General features: G+C 38.5%; 2 non-coding genes across 2 annotated transcripts; both read left to right on the forward strand.

Moving 5' to 3' along the window:
- The first annotated feature begins 3796 nt into the window (after positions 1 to 3796).
- Positions 3797 to 3904, forward strand: LOC148577105 (small nucleolar RNA R71). The gene has a single exon (XR_015902833.1). It is a non-coding gene; the product is annotated as a small nucleolar RNA R71 (small nucleolar RNA).
- A 7839-nt stretch (positions 3905 to 11743) lies between these two features.
- Positions 11744 to 11851, forward strand: LOC148577106 (small nucleolar RNA R71). The gene has a single exon (XR_015903776.1). It is a non-coding gene; the product is annotated as a small nucleolar RNA R71 (small nucleolar RNA).
- Positions 11852 to 18873: the final 7022 nt, after the last annotated feature.

The raw sequence follows: 18873 nt of genomic DNA on the forward strand, positions 1-18873 counted from the left end.
TAGTTCAGTATGTTGATTCTTGAATACAGCTACTTTATGAGTCTCTGCCGTGGCCCTAAGCACTTTGTTTTCCAGTATTACCACCGGATACATAAATGCCACAGACACATAATTGGGTGAACCTTTTCAAATTGTGACTCAGCTTTGCTAAAGTCCCCAATTAGAGGTGTCCAGGGTTCTTAAGCACACTCTTCTTTTGCTTTGGACCTTGACTTTAATCGCTCAGTCTCAAGTTTTCACTTGACACCTTCACGCCACAAGCACATGGTTAGGGACAGCTTGGTTTAGCCGCTTAGGCCAGGATTTTATTCCTTTAGGCCCTCCTATCCACTGATGCTCAAAGCCTTGGGATCCTTTTTATTTACCCTTGCCTTTTGGTTTTAAGGGTTATTGGCTTTTTGCTCTTGCCTTTTGGTTTTAAGAGCTTTTGGCTTTTTCTGCTTGCTTTTGCTCTCTTTTTTTTTTTTTGCTATTTTTTTCTCTTTTTTTCTGCAAGCTTTGTTCTTTGCTGCTTTTTCTTGCTTCAAGAATTATTTTTATGATTTTTCAAATTATCAAATAACATGTCTCCTTGTCATCATTCTTTCAAGAGCCAACATATTTAACATTCTTAAACAACAACTTCAAAAGACATATGCACTATTCAAGCATTCATTCAAAAAGTATTGTCACCACATCAATATAATTAAACTAAGTTCAAGGATAAATTCGAAACTCATGTACTTCTTGTTCTTTTGAATTAAAACATTTTTTTATTTAAGAGAGGTGATGGATTCATAGGACATTCATAACTTTAAGACATAGTTACTAATTACTAATGATCATGTAATAAGACACAAACATGGATAAGCACTTAACATAAAGAAAACGAAAAATAGATAATTTAAGAACAAGGAATGAGTCCACCTTAGTGATGGTGGCGTTTCCTTCTTGAGGAACCAATGATGTCCTTGAGCTCTTCTATGTCTCTTCCTTGTCTTTGTTAGTCCTTCCTCATTGCTTTTTGATCTTCTCTAATTTCATGAAGGATGATGGAGTGCTCTTGATGTTCCACCCTTAGTTGTCCCATGTTGGAACTTAGTTCTCCTAGGGAGGTGTTGATTTGCTCCCAAAAATTCTATGGAGGAAAGTGCATCCCTTGAGGTATCTCAGGGATTTCTTGATGATGAGCTTCCTCATGTGTTTCTTGAGCTTCATGAGTGGGCTCTCTTGTTTGTTCCATCCTTTTCTTAGTGATGGGCTTGTGAGATGAATATTTCCATCTCTCATGGCTCAGAGGTGGAAGCAATTGCCTTCCCTTTCCTCTTTCTTGAGGTTTCTCTGGCCTTAGGTGCCATTAATGGTTATGGAAAAACAAAAAAGCTATGCTTTTACCACACCAAACTTAGAATGTTGCTCGCCCTCGAGCAAAAGAAGAAAAAATAGAAGAAGAAGAAGAAGAAGATATGGAGGAGATGGAGGGATGTGTGTATTCGGCCATATGGGTGGGATTGGGTGGGAAAGAGATTTTGAATTTTGTGTGTAAGTGGGGTGTATGGATGTGACTGGTGAATGAAAAACAGAAGGGATGACCATGAATGGAGAGAGAGAGGGTGAGATAAGTGGGGATCCTGTGAGGTCCACAGATTCTGAGGTGTCAAGGATTTACATCCCTGCACCAATTAGGCATGTAAAATGCCTTTGCATGCAATTCTGGCGTTTAAACGCCAAATTGATGCCTGTTCTGGGCGTTCAGCGCCCAGATGCAGCATATTTCTGGCGTTGAACGCCAGCCAGATGCTTGTTTCTGGCGTTCAGCGCCAACTCTTCTTCACTGCGCATTTCTGGCGTCTGGACGCCAGGATGCTGCTTGTTTCTGGCGTTCAACGCCAGATCCATGCTCTGTTCTGGCGTTGAACGCCAGATCCATGCTCTGTTCTGGCGTTGAACGCCAGACAGATGCTCCTTACTGGCGTTTAAACGCCAGTGAGATCCTCCTCCAGGGTGTGATTTCTCTTCTGCTGTTTTTTATTCCGTTTTCAATTTTTATATTTATTTTGTGACTCCACATGATCATGAACCTAATAAAACATGAAATAACAATAAAAATAAAATTAGATAAATAAAAATTGGGTTGCCTCCCAACAAGCGCTTCTTTAATGTCAATAGCTTGACAGTGGGCTCTCATGGAGCCTCACAGATGTTCAGAGCATTGTTGAGACTCCCCAACACCAAACTTAGAGTTTGACTATGGGGGCTCTGATTGACTCTGTTTTGAGAGAAGCTTACTGTACCTCTTTTCCATGTTTACAAAAGGATGTCCTTGAGTTTTAAACTCAAGAGAGTCCTCATTCAATTGAAGGACTAATTCACCTCTGTCAACATCAATCACAGCTCTTGTTGTGGCTAGGAAGGGTCTTCCAAGGATGATGGATTCATCCTCATCCTTCCCAGTATCTAGGATTATGAAATCAGCAGGGATGTAAAAGTCTTCAACCTTTACTAACATGTCCTCTACTTGTCCATAAGCCTGTTTTCTGGAATTGTCTGCCATCTCTAATGAGATTTTAGCAGCTTGTACCTCAAAGATTCCCAGTTTCTCCATTACAGAGAGTGGCATGAGGTTTATTCCTGACCCAAGGTCACATAGAGCCTTCTCAAAGGTTATGGTGCCTATGGTACAAGGTATTAGGAACTTTCCAGGATCCTGTTTCTTCTGAGGCAATCTCAGTTGATCCAATGCATTTAGTTCATTGGCGAACAGGGGAGGTTCATCTCTCCAAGTCTCATTACCAAATAAATTGGCATTCAGCTTCATGATTGCACCAAGGAACTTGGCAACTTGCTCTTCAGTAACATCCTCATTCTCTTCAGAAGAAGAATATTCATCAGAGCTCATGAAGGGCATAAGGAGGTTCAATGGAATCTCTATGGTCTCTAGATGAGCCTCAGAGTCATTTGGTTCCTCAGAGAAAAACTCCTTATTGATCACTGGACATCCCAGGAGGTCTTCCTCACTGGGATTCACGTCCTCAACCTCCCTTACAGGTTCGGCCATGGTAATTAATTCAATGGCCTTGCACTCTCCTTTTGGATTCTCTTCTGTATTGCTTGGGAGAGTACTAGGAGGGATTTCAGTGATCCTTTTACTCAGCTGGCCCACTTGTGCTTCCAAATTTCTAATGGAGGATCTTGTTTCATTCATGAAACTCACAGTGGCCTTAGATAGATCAGAGACTAAATTTGCTAAGCTAGATGGATTCTGCTCAAAATTCTCTGTCTGTTGCTGAGTGGATGATGGAAAAGGCTTGCTATTGCTAAACCTGTTTCTTCCACCATTATTAAAGCCTTGTTGAGGCTTTTGATCCTTCCATGAGAGATTTGGGTGATTTCTCCATGAGGGGTTATAGGTGTTTCCATATGGTTCACCCATGTAATTCACCTCTGCTATTGCAGGGTTCTCAAGATCATAAGCTTCTTCCTCAGAAGATGCCTCTTGAGTACTGTTGGATGCAGCTTGCATTCCATTCAAACTCTGAGAAATCATATTGACTTGCTGAGTCAATATTTTATTCTGAGCCAATATGGCGTTTAGAGTATCAATTTCAAGAACTTTCTTCTTCTGAGGCGTCCCATTACTCACAGAATTCCTCTCAGAAGTGTACATGAACTGGTTATTAGCAACCATGTCAATGAGTTCTTGAGCTTCTGTAGGCATTTTCTTTAGGTTAATGGATCCACCTGCAAAAGTATCCAATGACATCTTAGCTAATTCAAACAGACCATCATAGAATATATCCAGGATGGTCCATTCTGAAAGCATGTCAGAAGGACACTTTTTGGTCAGTTGCTTGTATCTCTCCCAAGCTTCATAGAGGGATTCACCTTCTTTCTGTCTGAAAGTTTGAACATCCACTCTAAGCTTGCTCAACTTTTGAGGAGGAAAGAACTTGGCTAAGAAAGCCATGACCAGCTTATCCCAAGAGTTTAGGCTATCTTTGGGCTGAGAGTCCAACCACACTCTAGCTTTGTCTCTTACAGCAAACGGGAAAAGCATAAGCCTGTAGACTTCAGGATCTACTCCATTAGTTTTAACAGTATCACAGATCTGCAAGAATTCAGTTAAGAAATGAAAAGGATCTTCAGATGGAAGTCCATGAAACTTGCAGTTTTGTTGCATCAGAGAAACTAATTGAGGTTTCAGCTCAAAATTGTTTGCTCTAATGGTAGGGATGGAGATGCTTCTTCCATGTAAATTGGAATTAGGTGCAGTAAAGTCACCAAGCATCCTCCTTGCATTATTATTATTTTCGGCTGCCATCTCCTCTTCTTGTTCGAAAATTTCTGAAAGGTGCTTGCTGGATTATTGTAATTTAGCTTCTCTTAGTTTCCTCTTCAGAGTCCTTTTAGGTTCTGGATCTGCTTCAACAAGAATGTTCTTGTCCTTGCTCCTGCTCATATGAAAAAGGAGGGAACAGAAAAATAATAATAATAGGGATCCTTTTTACCACAGTATAGAGGTCCCTGTGTGAGTAGAAGAAAAGAAGAAGATAATGTAATGTAAGGAAAGAAACACAAGGGTGAGGAGAGCAGAGATGTGAGATGAAGAGAAGTGTTAGTAGATGAATAAATAAATAGAAGGAGATGGGAGAGAAAGAGAATTTTTGAAAATTATTTTTGAAAAATGGTTAGTGATTTTCGAAAATAGTTTTTGAAAAAGGTTAGTAATTTTCGAAAATTAGGAATAAAATTAAAATCAAAAATTAAAATAATTAGTTAATTAAAAAGAAATTTTGAAAAAGAGGGAGATATTTTCGAAAATTAGAGAGAGAGAGTTAGTTAGGTAATTTTGAAAAAGATAAGAAACAAGCAAAAAGTTAGTTAGTTAGTTGAAACAAATTTGAAAATCAATTTTGAAAAGATAAGAAGATAAGAAGTTAGAAAAGATATTTTAAAATCAAATTTTTGAAAAAGATATAATTTTGAAAAAGATAAGATAAAAAGATATTTTTGAAAAGATATGATTGAAATTAGTTTTGAAAAAGATTTGATTTTTAAAATCACAATTAATGACTTGATTCACAAGAAATCACAAGATATGATTCTAGAACTTAAAGTTTGAATCTTTCTTAACAAGTAAGTAACAAACTTGAAATTTTTGAATCAACACATTAATTGTTGATGTTATTTTCGAAAATTATGTGATAAAGATAAGAAAAAGATTTTTGAAAAATATTTTTAAAATTTTCGAAAATAACTAAGGAAAATGAAAAAGATATGATTTTTGAAAAAGATTTTGAAAAAGATAAGATTTTTAAATTGAAAATTTGATTTAACTCATAAGAAACAATTGAATTTTTAAAAATTTTTGAAAAAGTCAATCCAAATTTTCGAAATTTATGAGAGAAAAAAGGAAAGATATTTTTTTTATTTTTAAATTTTTAATGATGAAAGAGAAAAACATGAAAAAGACTCAATGTATGAAAATTTTGGATCAAAACAATAAATGCATGCAAGAATGCTATGAATGTCAAGATGAACACCAAGAACACTTTGAAGATCATGATGAACATCAAGAACATATTTTTGAAAATTTTTATATGCAAAGAAAACATGTAAGACACCAGAAATCTTTCATGTTCAGACACTATAAATGCAAAAATGCACATGAAAAACAAGAAAAGATGCAAAACAAGAAAACATCAAGATCAAACAAGAAGACTTACCAAGAACAACTTGAAGATCATGAAGAACACTATGAATGCATGTTTTTTCGAAAATTTTATGCAGACTTTAAAGTATACAATTGACACCAAACTTAAAATTGACTCAAGACTCAAACAAGAAACATGAAATATATATATATATATATATATATATATATTGATTTTCTAATTTTTTTGGAATTTTTGAAAATTATATGAAAAAGAAAAAATAAGGATTCCAAAATTTTTAATATGAATTCCAGGAATCTTTAATTCTTAGTCTAAAGCTCCAATCTGAGGATGAGACATGGCTTAATAGCCAATCAAGCTTTAGAAGATATAAGCAATTCCCTGACATGTGGAGGCCTCAGTCTAAAAGAATTTAGATATGGCTTTACAGCCAGCCAGGCTTCAACATGCTTCATGAAACACTAGAATTCATTCTTAAAAATTCTGAAATAATTTTCGAAAACAAAGGGGAAATTTTTGAAAGAATTTTTTTTGAAAAATTTTTGAAAATAAAACAAAAAGAAAATTACCTAATCTGAGCAACATGATGAACCGTCAGTTGTCCAAACTCGAACAATCCCCGGCAACGGCGCCAAAAACTTGGTGCACGAAATTGTGATCTCAGGCAACGGCGCTAAAAACTCTGTACGCACATCTTAATAAATCGTTTTTCATTCACAGCTTCGATACAACTAACCAGCAAGTGCACTGGGTCGTCCAAGTAATAAAACCTTACGTGAGTAAGGGTCGATCCCACGGAGATTGTTGGTATGAAGCAAGCTATGGTCACCTTGTAAATCTCAGTCAGGCGGATATAAAATAGTTATGGAGTTTTCGAAAATTTATAATAAATAGACATAAAATAAAGATAGAAATACTTATGTATATCATTGGTGAGAATTTCAGATAAATGTATAGAGATGCTTTCGTCCCTCTGAACTTCTGCTTTCCTGCTGTCTTCATCCAATATGTCCTACTCCTTTCTATGACTGGCTTTATGTAAAGACATCACCATTGTCAATGGCTACTTTTCATCCTCTCTGGAAAATGGTCTGATGCGTTGTCACTGCATGGCTAATCGTCTGGAGGCATCACCGCGGTCAATGGCTGCATCCTATCCTCTTGTGAAAATGGTCCAAATGCTCTGTCACAGCACGGCTAATCATCTGAGGTTCTCGATCATACTGGAATAGGATTCACCCTCCTTTTGCGTCTGTTACTACACCCAGCACTCGCGAGTTTGAAGTTCGTCACAGTCATTCAATCCCAAAATCCTACTCGAAATACCACAGATAAGGTTTAGACTTTCTGGATTCTCATGAATGCCGCCATCAATCTAGCTTATACCACGAAGATTCTGATTAAGAGATCTAAGAGATAATCATCCAATCTAAGGTGGAACGGAAGTGGTTGTCAGGCACGCGTTCGTGGGGGAATGATGATGATTGTCACGTTCATCACATTCATGTTGAAGTGCGAATGAATATCTTAGAAGCGGAATAAGTTGAGTTGAATAGAAAAACAGTAGTACTTCGCATTAATTCATGAGGAACAGCAGAGCTCCACACCTTAATCTATGGAGTGTAGAAACTCTACCGTTTGAAAATACATAAGTGAGAGGTCCAGGCATGGCCGAATGGCCAGCCCCCATGATCTAAGAACCAGATGTCCCAAGATGTCTAGTACAATAGTAAAAAGTTCTATTTATAATAAACTAGCTACTAGGGTTTACAGAAGTAAGTAATTGATGCATAAATCCACTTCCGGGGCCCACTTGGTGTGTGATTGGGCTGAGCTTGAAGTTTACACGTGGAGAGGCTTTTTCTGGAGTTGAACGCCAAGTTGTAACGTGTTTCTGGCGTTCAACTCTGGTTCGTGACGTGTTTCTGGCGTTTAACTCCAGACTGCAGCGTAGAACTGGCGTTCAACGCCCTTTTGCATCATCTAAACTCGGCCAAAGTATGGACTATTATATATTGCTGGAAAGCCCTGGATGTCTACTTTTCAACGCAATTAGAAGCGTGCCATTTTGAGTTCTGTAGCACTAGAAAATCTACTTTGAGTGCAGGGAGGTCAGAATCCAACAACATCAGCAGTCCTTCTTCAACCTCTGAATCTGATTTTTGCTCAAGTCCCTCAATTTCAGCCAGAAAATACCTGAAATCACAGAAAAATACAAAAACTCATAGTAAAGTCCAGAAATGTGAATTTAGCATAAAAACTAATGAAAACATCCCTAAAAGTAACTAGATTCTACTAAAAACATACTAAAAACAATGCCAAAAAGCGTATAAATTATCCGCTCATCAGTGGCCTCCGAACTCCTACTCTGGAAAATATAACTGGCGTGCCACGCCCAGGGTCTGGCATGCCACGCCCAGTATTTTGCCTTGGTCCAGTGGCTGGCGTGCCACGCATGGTCCTTCAAGTAGCACGCCAAAGTGGAAGTTGAGAGCTGGTGTGCCACGCCTTCGATACCAAGTGGCACGCCCAGCCTTTTTGGCTTTCAACCTCTTCTCTGGAAACTTGTACTGGCGTGCCACACTTTGATGCTCAAGTGGCACGCCCACTTCAATGTGGCTCTTTTCCAGCTTGGTGTGCCACGCATGGCTCCTCAAGTGGCACGCCAAAGTGACAATTTGAAGCTGGCGTGCCACGCCCAGCCTTATGGGTCTTCAGTGTTGCTCTCTGGAATCTTGTACTGGCGTGCCACGCCCTGATGCTAAAGTGGCACGCCCCTTTAGTGTGATACTTTTCAGCTTGGTGTGCCACACCTGGCTCTTCAAGTGGCACGCCCAAGTGACTTTTGAAGCTGGCGTGCCACGCCTTCGATACCAAGTGGCATGCCCATGTGATGATATCTTCTGGAGCGATGAACTGGCGTGCCATGCCCATGGCTCAGGTGGCACGCCCATAGTGTGTGATGGGCTAGGTGTGCCACACCCAGCATGGCGTGCCACGCCCCTTTAGTGGCCTTCAACATTGCTCTCTGGAAAATTACACGGGCATGCCATGCCCAGCTCTTGGCGTGCCGCGCCCATGTAAAATGCACAAGTATACTTCTCTGGAAATCATAGCTGGCGTTCCACGCCCAAATAGAGAGCTTGATGATCCTTTTTGGAATTTAGTACTGGCGTGCCATGCCGAGCTCCTGGCGTGCCACGTGGTGCACGAAATTGTGATCTCAACGGCGCCAAAAACTTGGTACGCACGATCATAATCTCAATTCCTTTTCACAACTCCGCACAACTAACCAGCAAGTGCACTGGGTCGTCCAAGTAATAAATCATACGTGAGTAAGGGTCGATCCCACGGAGATTGTCAGCTTGAAGCAAGCTATGGTCATCTTGTAAATCTCAGTCAGGCAGATTAAAATGGTTATGAAGTTTAAGATAATTAAAATATGAATAAAACATAAAATAAGATAGAAATACTTATGTAATTCATTGGTGAGAATTTCAGATAAGCTTATGGAGATGCTTTGCTCCTTTTGAATCTCTACTTTCCTACTGCCTTCATTCAATCATTCATACTCCTTTCCATCGCAAGCTGTATGTTGGGGGATCACCGTTGTCAATGGCTACCGTCTATCCTCTCAGTGAAAATGGTCCAAATGCGCTGTCACCACATGGCTAATCAGCTGTTGCTTCTCGATCACATTGGAATAGGATCCATTGATCCTTTTGCGTCTGTCACTATGCCCAACACTCGCGAGTTTGAAGCTTGTCACAGTCATCCCATCCCAGATCCTACTCGGAATACCATAGACAAGGTTTAGACTTTTTGGATCTCAAGAATGCTGCTAATTGATTCTAGCTTATACCACGAAGACTCTGATCTCACGGAATGGAGGCTAAGAGATATGCATTCAAGCTTGTTTTCATGTAGAACGGAAGTGGTTGTCAGGCACATGTTAATAAGTGAGAATGGTGATGAGTGTCACATAATCACCACATTCATCATGTTCTTGTGTGCGGATGAATATCTTAGAACAAGAATAAGCTTGAATTGAATAGAAAAATAGTAGTACTTTACATTGATTCATGAGGAACAGCAGAGCTCCACACCTTAATCTATGGGGTGTAGAAACTCCACCGTTGAAACTACAAAAGTAATGAAGGTCCAGGCATGGCCGAATGGCCAGCCCCCATAAAGGTCTAAGATAGCATAAGACTAATCAAAGATGAAAATACAATAGCAAAAGGTCCTATTTAGAAAGAACTAGTAACCTAGGGTTTACAGAAATAAGTAAATGATGCAGAAATCGACTTTCGGGACCACTTGGTGTGTGCTTGGGCTGAGCATTGAAGCTTTCACATGTAGAGACTTTTCTTGGAGTTAAACACCAGCTTTGGTACCAGTTTGGGCGTTTAACTCCAGCTTTTATGCCAGTTCTGGCGTTTTGACGCAAGAATTTTTATGCTGACTTGGAACGCCGGTTTGGGCCATCAAATCTCGGAAAAAGTATGGACTATTAAATATTGCTGGAAATCCCAAGATGTCTACTTTTTAATGCAATTGAGAGCGCGCAAATTGGGCTTCTGTAGCTCGAGAAAATCCATTTCGAGTGCAGGAGGGTCAGAATCCAACAGCATCTGCAGTCCTTTTTCAGCCTCTGAATCAGATTTTTGCTCAGGTCCCTCAATTTCAGCCAGAAAATACCTGAAATCACAGAAAAATACACAAACTCATAGTAAAGTCTAGAAATGTAAATTTTGAATAAAAAATAATAAAAATATACTAAAAGGTAATTAAAACATACTGAAAACTACCTAAAAACAATGCCAAAAAGCGTATAAATTACCCGCCTCTCCACGTGTAAACTTCAAGCTCAGCCCAAGCACACACCAAGAGGGCCCCAGAAGTGGATTTATGCATCAATTACTTATTTCTGTAAACCCTAGTGACTAGTTTATTATAAATAGGACCTTTTACTATTGTATTAGACATCTTTGGACGCCTGGTTCTTAGATCAGAGGGGCTGGCCATCTCGGCCATGCCTGGACCTTTCACTTATGTATTTTTAACGGTAGAGTTTCTACACTCCATAGATTAAGGTGTGGAGCTCTGCTGTTCCTCAAAGATTAATGCAAAGTACTACTGTTTTCTATCCAATTCATTTTATTTCGCTTCTAAGATATTCATTCGCACTTCAATCTAAATGTGATGAACGTGACAATCATCATCATTCCCTATGAACACGTGCCTGACAACCACTTCCGTTCTACCTTCGACTGAATGAGTATCTCTTAGATCTCTTAATCAGAATCTTCGTGGTGTAAGCTAGAATGATGGCGGCATTCAAGAGAATCCAGAAAGTCTAAACCTTGTCTGTGGTATTCCGAGTAGGATTCAATAATTGAATGACTGTGACGAGCTTCAAAATCGCGATTGCTGGGCGTAGTGACAGACGCAAAAGGATAGTAAATCCTATTCCAGCATGATCGAGAACCGACAGATGAATAGCCGTGCCGTGACAGGGTGCGTTGATCATTTTCACTGAGAGGATAAGATGAAGCCATTGACAAGGGTGATGCCTCCAGACGATTAGCCGTGCCGTAACAGGGCATTTGGATCATTTTCCCGAGAGAAGACCGAAAGTAGCCATTGACAATGGTGATGTATCACATAAAGCCAGCCATGGAAAGGAGTAAGACTGATTGGATGAAGATAGCAGGAAAGCAGAGGTTTAGAGGAACAAAAGCATCTCTATTCGCTTATCTGAAATTCTCACCAATGAATTACATAAGTATTTCTATCCCTCTTTAATTATTTAATTTCGAAAACTCCATCACTATTTTATATCCGCCTGACTGAGATTTACAAGGTGACCATAGCTTGCTTCATACCAACAATCTCCGTGGGATTCGACCCTTACTCACGTAAGGTATTACTTGGACGACCCAGTGCACTTGCTGGTTAGTTGTGCGAAGTTGTGAACCATGGTATTGGCATCATGTTTTTGGCGCCATTACCAGGGAAATAAAGAGCGATGTATTTTACATAATTAAAGTGTAATCACAATTTCCGCGCACCATGCTCCATTCTGAAAGCATGTCAGAAGGACACCTTCTGATCAATTGCTTGTATCTTTCCCAAGCTTCACAGAGGGATTCACCTTCCTTCTGTCTGAAGGTCTGGACTTCCACTCTAAGCTTACTCAATTTTTGAGGTGGAAAGAATTTAGCCAGAAAAGCACTGACCAGCTTTTCCCAAGAGTTCAGGCTTTGCTTAGGTTGTGAATCCAACCATATTCTAGCTCTGTCTCTTACAGCAAAGGGAAAAAGCATAAGCCTGTAGACCTCGGGATCAACCCCAGTGGTCTTGACAGTGTCACAGATTTGCAAAAATTCAGCCAAAAACTGATGAGGATCTTCCAATGGAAGTCCGTGAAACTTGCAATTCTGTTGCATCAGAGAAACTAATTAAGGCTTAAGCTCAAAGTTGTTTGCTCCAATGGCAGGGATAGAGATGCTTCTCCCATAGAAGTCGGGAGTAGGTGCAGTAAAGTCACCAAGCACCTTCCTTGCATTGTTGGCATTGTTGTTGTTTTCGGCTGCCATGGCTTCTTCTTGTTTGAAAATTTCTATTAGGTCCTCTCCAGAGAGTTGTGCTTTAGCTTCTCTTAGCTTTCTCTTCAAGGTCCTTTCAGGTTCAGGATTAGCTTCAACAAGAATGCCTTTGTCCTTGTTCCTGCTCATATGAAAGAGAAGAGAATAAGAAAGTATGGAATCATCTATGTCACAGTATAGAGATTCCTTGAGGTGTCAGAGGAAAAGAAGAATAGAAGGAGGAGGTAAAGAGGAGAGAATTCGAACGTATCAAGAGGGAGAGAGTTCAAATTGCACATTGAGAAGGAGTATTAGTCCCCTAAATAGAAGGCTATGGGGAGGGAAAAGAATTTTCGAAAACAAAATTAAAAAAAAATTAAATTAATAAAAGGAATTTGAAAAAGTGGTTGATGGTTTTCGAAAATTAAAAGTGAGAAAGTGGTTAAGTGATTTTGAAAAAGATTTTGAAATTAGCAATCAAAAAGATATGATTGAAAATTATTTTGAAAAAGATGTGATTGAGAAGATATGATTGAAAAACAATTTAAAAAAAATTGATTTTTAAAATTAATGACTTGGCTAACAAGAAATTTAAAAGATATGATTCTAAAATTCAAATATTGAACCTTTCTTAACAAAGATGTAACAAAATTGAAATTTTTGAATCAAATCATTAATTGGTAGCAAAGATTTTCAAAAATAGTGAGAGAAAAATGGAAAGGATTTGATTTTGAAAAGATATGATTGAAAAGATATGATTTGAAAAAGATTTGATTTTGAGAAATTATGAAAATTTGAAAAAGATTTGAATTAAAAACAAAATCTTCCCTCCTGTGCCCTCCTGGCGTTAAATGCCCAGAATGGTATCCATTCTGGCGTTTAACACCCAAAATACTACCTTTTTGGCGTTTAACGCCCAGCCAGATACCCTGGCTGGCGTTTAAATGCCAGTTTTCCTTCCTCACTGGGCGTTTTGAACGCCCAGCTTTTTCTCTGTAATTCATCTGCTGCATGTTCTGAATCTTCAATTCTCTGTATTATTGACTTTAAAAGACATAATTTTGAAAATTTTTTGAATTTTTTAATGATGAGAAACAATCAAAATGCAACTAATCATGGAAAACTAAGATCAAATAAACAATGCATGCAAGACACCAAACTTAGAAATTTTCATATTAGAGACACTAACAAATTGAGAATGCATATGAAAAACAACAAAACACACAAAAAAAAGAGAAATTAAAGATCAGAGCAAGGAAATCGTCAAGAACAACTTGAAGATTAATGAAGAACATAATGCAAAAAATGCAATGAGAATTCAACAATAGAGAATTCCAGGAATTAGACATGGCTTACTAGCCAGCCAAGCTTTCAGTGAAAGCTTCGGTCCAAAACACTAGACATGGCCAATGGCCAGCCAAGCTTTATTAGATCACTGTATTCAACAATAAAATTGATAGAAATCAACAAGCTCTTGTGATGATAAGTTGAAACCTCGGTCCAAAAGATTAGACATGGCTTCTCAGCCATCCAGACTTCAACAGATCATCATGAAACTCTAGAATTCATTCTTAAAAACTCTGAAGAACAGAATAGAAATATTTTTTTTTTGAAATTTTTCAAAAATAAAAAGTAAAAAGCTTAAGCATAAAATAAAATTACCTAATATGAACAACAAGATGAACCGTCAGTTGTCCAAACTCGAACAATCCCCGGCAACGGCGCCAAAAACTTGGTTGCGCGGGGATTGTATGTTCCCCGGCAACGGCGCCAAAAACTTGGTGCACGAAATTGTGATATCAACGGCACCAAAAACTTGGTACGCATGATCATAATCTCAATTCCTTTTCACAACTCCTCACAACTAACTAGCAAGTGCACTGGGTCGTCCAAGTAATAAACCTTACGTGAGTAAGGGTCGATCCGACGGAGATTGTCGGCTTGAAGCAAGCTATGGTCATCTTGTAAATCTTAGTCAGGTAGATTCAAATGGTTATGAAGTTTAAGATAATTAAAATATGAATAAAACATAAAATAAGATAAAAATACTTATGTAATTCATTGGTGAGAATTTTAGATAAGCATATGGAGATGCTTTGCTCCTTCTGAATCTCTGCTTTCCTACTACCTTCATTCAATCATTCATACTCCTTTCCATGGCAAGCTGTATGTTGGGGGATCACCGTTGTCAATGGCTACCATCCGTCCTCTCAGTGAAAATGGTCCAAATGCACTGTCACCGCACGTCTAATCAGCTGTTAGTTCTCGATCATGTTGGAATAGGATCCATTGATCCTTTTGCGTCTGTCACAGTCATCCCATCCCAAATCCTACTCGGAATACCACATATAAGGTTTAGACTTTCCGGTTCTCAAGAATGCTGCCAATTGATTCTAGCTTATACCATGAAGACTCTGATCTCACGGAATAGAGGCTAAGAGATATGCATTCAAGCTTGTTTTCATGTAGAACGGAAGTGGTTGTCAGGCACGCGTTCATAAGTGAGAATGGTGATAAGTGTCACATAATCATCACATTCATCATGTTCTTGTGTGCGAATGAATATCTTAGAACAAGAATAAGCTTGAATTGAATAGAAAAACAGTAGTACTTTGCATTGATTCATGAGGAATAACAGAGCTCCACACCTTAATCTTTGGGGTGTAGAAACTCCACCGTTAAAACTACAAAAGTAATGAAGGTCCAGGCATGGCCAAATGGCCAGCCCCCATAAAGGTCTAAGATAGCATAAGACTAATCAAAGATGAAAATCCAATAGCAAAAGGTCCTATTTATAGAGAACTAGTAACCTAGGATTTACAAAAATAAGTAAATGATGCAGAAATCCACTTCCGGGCCCACTTGGTGTGTGCTTGGACTGAGCATTGAAGCTTTCATATATAGAGACTTTTCTTGGAGTTAAACACCAGCTTTGGTGCCAGTTTGGGCGTTTAACTCCAGCTTTTATGCCAGTTCTGGCGTTTTGACGCCAGAATTTTTATGCTGACTTGGAACGCCAGTTTGGGCCATCAAATCTCGGGAAAAGTATAGACTATTATATATTTCTGGAAATCCCAGAATGTATACTTTCCAACGCAATTAAGATCATGCCAATTGGGCTTTTGTAGCTTGAGAAAATCCATTTCGAGTACAGGAGGGTCAGAATCCAACAACATCTGCAGTCCTTTTTCAGCCTCTGAATCAGATTTTTGCTCAGGTACCTCAATTTTAGCCAGAAAATATCTGAAATCATAGAAAAACACACAAACTCATAGTAAAGTCCAGAAATGTAAATTTTGAATAAAAACTAATAAAAATATACTAAAAAGTAATTAAAACATACTGAAAACTACCTAAAAACAATGCCAAAAAGCATATAAATTATCTGCTCATCACCACGCCAGTGTATTTTTGTGGCGTTTGCTCCAAGTGGCATGCCAGTTTCACACGCCCAGCTTGTTTTGTTGTTTTCTTCCCCTTTTTGATGTCTTTTTCACCTGAAATTCAGTACAAACTCATTTCAAAGCAATGTACCATAATATTCATCAAATAATGCATGAATTGCAATGATCAAATGAGATTATACTCTTTTATGGTCCTTTTTATGCAAGAAAAAAGGGTAGATGATGCAAGTCATCAATACACAGGCAAATCAAAGAAAGAAAACACAGCTAGAGGTATAATTACAACAAGTAGAACAAGTTACAGATAAGCAGAGTTAAGTAGTTAAGCAAACCAAAACAATGCACCCTCAAGCAAAACATACAAATGCACATTATGTATGCTTGTCCTATGGCTGATGAGTCTCATCTGTCGATTATATAGCCAACTCGACATGTCCTGGTAGCTAACCTTGGACAGACCCTGTGTGCGTGCATTCCTAAGCTAAAAAATATCCATGGAGAAAATTCCAAGATCAAATTAATATATATATATATATATGCGTGCCAATGGGGGAACCTGGGGAATTAAAGTGCCCGGTCATATCATGCGACAGAGAGTTAACAGAGTATTGGGTCTCAACCTGTTGCAAGTGGTGACAAGTCACTACATCACCCAAGGAAACCTGTGTCTCATCTCATTCAATTTTATAAGTCATATGAATATCCCAAACATAATTCACTAATGTCAACATCATTCTTAAATCATGTCTCATTCATCACTTTTATCATCTCATCAAGTTGATCATACATTTCTCAGGTATCCTTCGATATCAAAACAAGCTCCCTCAAGACACTTACTCATATTCTGTAGCCTAAGACCTAGCCTTCGGACCTTCAACAGAGTTTTCAGAGGTTTGAAAAACTAGAGGAATGGTTGATAGTTCAAAAATTATGAATTTTAAACAAAATAGTGGTTACGGAGGGTCACAAACTTGCTTGGAAGGTCGATCATTTAAAAACAGAATTTTTAGTATAAAACAGGACATCATGCGTACGCATGCTACTGTGTGTATGCATGCACCAGACGAAATTTCCTTTCCGTGCGTACGCACGCATGAGACAACTTTTCCAGCCTGTGCTTACGTATAGTGTGCATACGCACAACTTCCAAAATCCCCAGGGTGTGCGTACGCACGAGTACCCACTTCGCTCTGGTCCATGCGTGCACACGATAGCGTGCGTATGCATACATACCAAATTTCCTGGTTTCTAGCACTTTTTGCAGAGTCTTGTTTTTAGGCCCAAACTTTGAATGCACATAACTTTTTCGTTAAAAATCATTTTTCATCCATTCTTCAAATGACATAAACTACTCAGACCTAATTTTTAGTTAAGACAAGTTTCACCAAATTTGAGGGTTCGAGGGCCAAGTTACAGTGCTTAAAAGTTGGTTAAAATTCTATTTTTACCAAAACTGAAAACCTCATGTTTTCCAAACCAAAACCAACCAAATCCTAATCAAATCCATTTCAAGCAACATCATAACTCACCAAGCACCAACCCATTACTCATCAATAATTTAGTTACCAAAAATACCAATCTTTCATTGTTAACTCAATATCACATTCACCAATCTTTCATTGTTATCCTATGGTCAACTAGTCTAAGTTTTCAGGTAACATTATACCTTAACTACGATAAACCAAAACTATACCTTGGTCGATTCCTCCCTAAGCTCGGAACACCTCAAAATTCCTTCTTTCCACAAGCTCCAAGTCTCCAATTTTCTCACCAAACGAAATCCCATCTTCCGAGCCTCAAATTAATCATCTAACATCCACCAATTTGATTCTAAATCATACAATTTAATCTAATACCACACAATTCACTATAATCAATCATAAGGTTACCAAATTTTAATAATTCACAAGGGTTTAACGGTTTCTTACCTCAGCCACAGATTACTTGGGCAAAACCCAAAAATTTTCTCAAGCTAGTTCAATCCCATTAACTATAAATTTTTAAAATTAAAGAGGAAGAGACTCTATGAGAAATAGCTAATTTCTTACCACTTCATTCGGATGGTTTCGAAGAGCTTGAGGCGGTGGTTGCGTGGCCGTAAACGGTGCGGCGATCGGAGCTCTAGATTGGATGATATGTGGAATTGAAATTGAGATGGAATTTGAGGTTTAGGTTTTTGTTCCTCCCCCTTTCAATGTTCCGTGTGATTCCCTTGTGAATTTGGGGAAGAAAGGCTGAGCTTTGCGTTATATATGTTGGCCTTTGGGACTGGTCCAACTGGTTCAGTCCGTTGGCGCGTTGGCCCGTTTTTGGCCCAAAACCTTTAAAATTAGTGCCAAAATTCGTACTTTCTACTTTCCTAAACTATAAATTTTAATTTATTAGCTAATTATTCATTAATTTTTTGGTGTTTACAGATGTCCTCTTTGAGGATGACATCTATATTGAACATCTCTACTGTGAAGTTCTTGGCAATTCTTAATCCATTGAACTCCCAAGGCTTCTGAGCGACTCAACGAAGGAGAAAAGTTCCCTTGAGGATTTCGAAAACTTTGACCTTCCTGCCTTCGAGAAGGCTGCCTTTGATGAATTTGTTCTTTCTTTTGAGCCAACTCTTTCTTCATTCATTCTTTCTTGAAAATCGCTGCAGCTTCAGCGTCGAACAACATTACATCGAGGACATAAAGAAACATCTTGATCTTTTAATTTCTGTTGCTTCAAGAATTCTAGCAATCCTTCAGCCACACCAGGATACACTGTACGCACACTGGTTTCGAGGTCTCATAAAGCAGAATCGAATTCATAGGAGTTAAAGCCAGCCATATTGACCCCCCATAAAGTGAGGCTCAGCAAAGTTTGCTCCAACGTCAAAGGGATTAATATCAACCATCATATCTTTTTTACCATCATCAAACTTCAATATTTCTTCCTTAATTGCTTCTTGAATCAAGTCTCTGAAAAGGACACAACTATTAGTTAAATGGCTAGTTGCTTGATGAAATTTACAATAAGGCTTTCCTTTCAAATCTTTTATCGAAAGCAATGTCTTGCCCATAGTTGTTAGAACCGAAACAGTGATCGAACCGGTCAGGTTACTGGGTCACTGGATTACTGGTTTAACCGGTGGATCACTGGTCAAACCAATTAACCCGGTATAATTAAATAATTATATAAAATTTAATTATTTTTCCTTATTATAAATACTTTTATTTCATTTTTATAAAA

Source organism: Arachis ipaensis, chromosome B1 (assembly GCF_059453495.1).
Source record: "Arachis ipaensis isolate K30076 ecotype BB chromosome B1, ASM5945349v1, whole genome shotgun sequence".
Classification (NCBI taxonomy): Eukaryota; Viridiplantae; Streptophyta; class Magnoliopsida; order Fabales; family Fabaceae; genus Arachis; species Arachis ipaensis.